This window comes from Orcinus orca, chromosome 19 (assembly GCF_937001465.1).
Source record: "Orcinus orca chromosome 19, mOrcOrc1.1, whole genome shotgun sequence".
NCBI lineage: Eukaryota > Metazoa > Chordata > Mammalia > Artiodactyla > Delphinidae > Orcinus > Orcinus orca.
The window spans coordinates 5476030-5482166 of record NC_064577.1 but is presented as its reverse complement, the minus strand read 5'-3'; the positions used below and the strand labels follow the sequence as shown (position 1 = coordinate 5482166).

Here is a 6137-nt window from a genome sequence, read left to right as displayed (position 1 = left end):
AACCTTGTGATTTCTGTGTCCACAGGTACCCAGACTGGGGTTCCTGGAGTCTTCTCACTTCCTAGAGGGACAGCTCCTGGCGGGAGAGAGGATTCTCCTCAAATGCCTTGAGGCTGCAGCCCAGGACCTCAGCCTGAGGTCACACAGAGTCTTGGCCATCAACCTTGCCCACGTGGCACTGCAGGCCTTTACGGGGTTGGCCTTCCTGCTGGGGCAATACTCCCTGTTTGGGTTTGATGTTCCATGCTTGTTTCATTACCACTCCTATCCCTGTCCCCCTAGTACTGACTCCTTTGTGTCCAGGGCCGCAGAGAAGGTGATGTTTCTGAATTTCATATTTGGGGTGGGAGTGGGATTCTTTCTCCCGAACCTGGTGAAGCTGTAGTACTGGGGCTGGGTCTTCCCCTGCCAGCCCCTCTCTGTGGCCTGTGCCAACTGCTGCCACTTATGGGGTGGCCTGCCCATGCTCCCCTGCTCCATTCTGATGAGACAGCCCTGGGCTCCAGGTGCCCTTCTGCCTGGAGGTGTAGGCCGGGTCAGTGCAGGCCCCAGCTCAGCACGCCTCAGGCTCCCTGCCTGATGGTGAGAGGCAACCGGCTCAAGGTAGCAGCAGAGACCTGAGGTCTCACTGGGCAATGCCACCCGGCAAAAAACCCTGCCATCGCCATCACTCTCCTGCTTTATCCTTGAGGTTGGGGAATCCTGCTTCCTCTTGAAAGCATTACCTCAACAGATGTAGGATAGCAAAGTGATTAAGAGCAAGGCTTCTGGAACCAGACTGTCTGGGTTCAAATCCCAGCTCTGGACTTCCCTGGTGGTTCAGCGGGTAAGACTCTGCACTCCCAATGCAGGGGGCCCGGGTTCGATCCCTGGTCGGGGAACCAGATCCCACATGCCGCAACTAAGACCTGGCGCAGCTTAAATAAATAAATATTAAAAAAAAAACCAAAAACAACGAAAAACAAATCCCAGTTCTGCCATTTACCAGCTGCATAGCCTTGCCCAAGTTGCTTAACCTCTCTGTGCCTCAGTTCCTTTACCTGAAAAAAATGGGAATAATAAACCCTACCTCCTAAGAGTGTTGTGAGGATAAGATGAGTTTATATATGTCAAGTACTCACCAATAGTAGCTGGTCACAATAAACATAAGCCATTGTATTTGTGTGTGTGTGTGTATTTCTTTTTCTTTTTTCTTTTTTTAACATCTTTATTGGAGTATAATTGCTTTACAATGGTGTGTTAGTTTCTGCTTTATAACAAAGTGAATCAGCTATACGTACACATATATCCTCATATCCCCTCCCTCTTGCGTCTCCCTCCCACCCTCCCTATCCCATAGCCATTGTATTAACTTTAGCTATCTGGAGGGTTGCTTTTGCCTTGCTGCCTGGCCCATGGAGAACTGTGGGATCAATTGCCAACTCCTCCCTCACTTGCTCCTATGGCTGTTGGTAGCAGAGTCCCCACACAAATCCTCCTTCCTAGTCTCTCCTACCCAGTCCCCGCATCACCTCCCTGCCTCAGACTTGCCTGCACTGCTACTGCTGAACCTGCCAGCACCTTCCTGCCTGCACTGTCCCCTCCCTCCCTTCTAACCTGCACTTGCCTCCCGCTCAGCTCTCCACTTGAATTAACCCCTTGAAGCTCCTCAGCCTGGCATCCAGCATCTTCCACGAGCCAGTCCAGAACTCGCTATCCACTCTTTCCCATTCCAGCCACAGTAGGAGCTATACCCGGACCTTCACCCGCTTCTTCCCACCCTTTGCTACAGTCCCTCCTGGGGAGCTCTGCCCTGGTTGGCTTCAGGGCCAAACTAACTGGGTTCAAATCCTGTTCTGCCACTCACTGGCTGTGTGACCTTGGCCAAGCTGCTTGGGGTTTTGAGGCTCAGTTTCCTTCTGTATAAAAAGAGACTAATAATACCCACATCACAGGGGTATAAAGCACCAGGTGCACAATGTTCCTCAGCGGTGCTGTGACCGTCGAAATTCTACTATTATAGGCTCAAATCCTAGCCTCTTTCTGTGAAGCCTTCCTTGACCCCTCCTCTGATCTGTTCTTCCTCTGAACCTCCAGGACGATTCCACTCGATAATTAGTCATGCATGTTGTGACTCCCCTTGACTGTGACCTTCAGCAGTTATTTACATCCATCTTGCTGTGTAACTTTGCACATATCTCTGACTGGTCTTTGCACCTCCGTTGCAGGCAGGGCAGAGATGCTGAGCTTTGCAGGAAGAGGACACACAGTCCTGCTCTTAACTTAGTGCTTTGCATGGAATAGTGGCTCGACTCATCTATGCTGATTTAATTTAAGGTTGATATCTTCAGACCAGAATTAGGAGTGGCCAGAAAGGGCTTTGCCTGAGGCATGTCAGCAAACCAGAGGAGATGGACATTCCCCTGTCTCCTACAACTTGGGGCAATTTTAACAGCTAAGAAAGTTCTTTCCAAGTCTAATTGGAGTCCTGCTTGCTGCAGTGGAAGCTGTTCTCCTTGGGCCTCAGGCTACTGGTGTCTTGGTCCTGAGTAGCGGGGGACCAATTGCCTTTGGGTTATGCTAATAAGCTTGGATTCCAGTCCTTAGGCCAGGGTTCAGCAAACTGTAGTCCTTGGGCCAAATCTGGCCCACCATATATTTGTTTGTTTTTTTAAATAAATTTATTTATTTTATTTATTTATTTTTGGCTGTGTTGGGTCTTTGTTGCTGCTCGCTGGGCTTTCTCTAGTTGCAGCGAGTGGGGGTTACTCTTCGTTGCGGTGCACGGGCTTCTCATTGTGTTCGCTTCTCTTGTTGCAGAGCACGAGCTCTAGGTGCATGGGCTTCAGTAGTTGCGGTGCACGGGCTCAGTAGTTGTGGCTCACGGGCTCTAGAGCGCAGGCTCAGTAGTTGTAGCGCATGGGCTTAGTTGTTCCAAGGCATGTGGGATCTTCCCAGACCAGGGCTCGAACCCGTGTCTCCTGCATTGTCAGGTGGATTCTTAACCACTGCGCCACCAGGGAAGCCCCCACCATCTGTTTTTAAAAATAATTTTTATTGGAACACAGCCATGCTCCTTCGTTTGTGCATTGTCTATGGCTGCTTTTGTGCTACAGTCATAGAAATGAGTAGTTGAGACACGTGCAAAGCCTAAAATATTTACTATCAGATGCTTTACAAGATCTCCCAAGGAGGGGGTGTAGGATCCTAAGAGCAGAAGGTGGAGGAAGAAATCCTAGGAAGCACCAACACTGAAGGGCAAACAGAGGAAGTAGGTCCAGCAAAGAGATTTAGAAGAAGAGGTTCCGGGGCCAAGCTGAGAAGAAAAGGCAGGTCAAATAGGCAGTAGTCAGCAAGCCTGAGAGGCAGTCCCTAGCATTAGCAATTTGTAGGTCATGGCTTGGGTGACCAATTTGTCCTATTTTGCTTGGAACTTTCTGTTTTAGCACTGAAAATCCCACATCCTGGGAATGCCCTCAGTGTTGGCACTGACAGCTGGTGACTCTACTGCTGTCCTCACCAAGAATGACGTCAAGAAAAGTTTAGCTTGCAAAGTAACTAACTTCCGGAGACATTATTTTCCCAATGAGCTGATAAACCTATGTCCTAGCTGGATCCTCTTTGAATCACTCCAAGCATAATAACAACATGAAGCCCTCTCTTTGTACAGCCCTTGACCATTATGCAACCTCATTCCATCCTTACACAACCCTGTGAGGTAGGAGTTCATAGCCCTAATTTTATAAGAATGGAAACTGAGAGGTTAAGTGATTTGACTAAGCTCTCATGACAAGTAAGTAGCAAAGAGAGGCTCAATTTCAAGCCTTATATCTCCAGAAGCACATACTCCAGCTGCCTCCACAGCTCTGCTTGTGTATGTCTATAGTCTAGGATGCTGGGCTCGAGGCTGGTGGGATTGTGGCTCATTGTGGGGTCACGCGGAGCCCGTGAGATTCTTGGGAGCATGGAAGGAGTCCCACAACTATGTGCAGATCAGTACAGAAGGAGTAAGGCTGCAGGTTCAGACAAAGGCCGACATATAAACTGAAGAGGGGCCATATTCTATGCAATAGCTGGACTCTTTTTATTTTTTGGCTGCACTGTGTGACTTGCAGGATCTTAGTTTCCTGACCAGGGATTGAACCTGGGTCCCAGTAGTGAAAGCACCAAGTCCTAACCACTGGACTGCCAGGGAATTTCCAATAGCTGGGCTCTTAAAGATATTTTTTTATTGTGGTAAAATATGCATAACATAACATTTACCATTTTAACCATTAAGTGTACAATTCAGTGGCATTAAGTACATTCACAATGTTTTACAACCATCACTGCCATCCATTTCCATTACTTTTTCATCATCCCCAACAGAAACTCTGTACCCATTAAACAATAACTCCCCATTTCCTCCTCCCCCTAGATGCTGGTAATCTCTATTCTACTTTCTGCCTCTATGAGTTTGCATATTCTAGGTACCTCATGTAACTGGAATCATACAGCATTTGTCCTTCTGTAACCGGCTTCCTTCACTTAGCGTAATGTCCTCAAGGTTCAATCATATTGTAACATGTGTCAGAGTTTCCTTCCTTTTTATGGCTGAATAATATTCCATTGTATAAATGCTACATTTTGTTTTTTCATTCATCTGGTGCTGGATGGGCTCTTTTCATATTCTTACACTTCTAATAAAGATAATCATATATTTCTGATGTTTTTAAGTATCATTTTAGAGACAACAAGATACTATATGCCTCCTGAAGAAAGAAGACCATGCCACCTATGAAGTATCCTTCCCCCCAAAATAAAACTCAAATTTGCTCAAGCCTCTAGATCTATTTGCCAATTTATAGGAAATACAGAGTCCAGAGTATCATATTAAACTACCCCATGGGGATGCAATCAACAAAGTCCAGATTGTGGAAAATCTGTAGGATAAATGACCTAGTTTCTCCCACAAATGAGTTGTGAGGGAAAAAAGGAAGAGATAGAAGAGAAACCTGGAGGTTAAAAGATACTTAAAAGTCACATCCTGCAAATATTCTTGCTATTCTGATTTTATAATAATCAGAGCAGGCTAAGAATTTGCTACACTAAGACCATGCATGTATCCCCAGACCTAGTTCTTTCCCTAGGTCTGGTTTTATAAATGCTGGTGATAAATCAAGCCTGATTCATATAATGCATCTTACGTGGGAAATGGCTGTGACTCTAGGTATCTGATCAACCTCGAGAAATTACAGCACAACTAGTGTAATAACTTTTGAAGATAACTATTGCTAATTTGATGATTACCAGTTGCCATTAAATTAATTGTAAAAAAAAAAAGTTGACTAACTGCAACATGTGACTCTTGATTCAAACAAACAAGCAATTAAAAAAAAACTTTATGAAGATAATCGGAAATTTGAACTTTGATGATATGAGGGAATTATTATTTAAAATCTTTACGTGTGACAATGGTATGTGGTGTTGTTTCAAAAATAATCCTTATCTTTTAGACATACACACCAAAATGTTTTCAGATGAAGTGATACGAGATCTGGGATTTGTTTTAAAGTTACAGTTATAGGGGGGAGTATAGTTGAAACAAGATTTCCAGGAGTTGATGGAAGCTGTATGATGGGTACTCAGGGGTTTGTTATATTGTTTCTTTTATTTCGTCTGTGTTTGAACTTTCCCAAGTTAAACTTTTTTATGTCATTTCAGAGACATGCTCCTTTTTTTGGCCTGGTATTCGGCAGGTACTCTCTTCTAAGAATTTAGCTTCAAGTCTCCTAGAGAGGGTTCTGCACCCACACTGCAAATGTCTATGCAAAGGAATAAAGGATCTTCGGCTAATGCATTTTGAGGAACAATATTCAACATGTGCTCTTGTCACCTGAACATCACTTGCTATCACACAGATATGCAATTCCGTGAGCTTTAAAAAAAAAACTGGCTTGCTTATTTGCGATCCTTTCTGGAGTGTCATATCGTGGTAGCTTACTGTGTGACGAGTATCATCATGTTTACCTGTGCCATTTCCTCTAAGCCGCACAATAACTCTATGACTTACACATTATTACCAGCCTCCATTTTACAGATGAGGAGAGTCAGAGAGATTAATAAGGGCTAACATTTATTAACCACTTACTACCTGTCAAGTACTAGGCTAATTGCTT

The 6137-nt window shown here is 44.9% G+C and overlaps 1 non-coding gene across 1 annotated transcript; it reads left to right on the top strand.

Moving 5' to 3' along the window:
* The first annotated feature begins 5005 nt into the window (after positions 1-5005).
* LOC117200427 (small nucleolar RNA SNORA72) lies at positions 5006-5137 on the top strand. The gene has a single exon (XR_004482005.1). It is a non-coding gene; the product is annotated as a small nucleolar RNA SNORA72 (small nucleolar RNA).
* The last annotated feature ends 1000 nt before the right edge of the window (positions 5138-6137 follow it).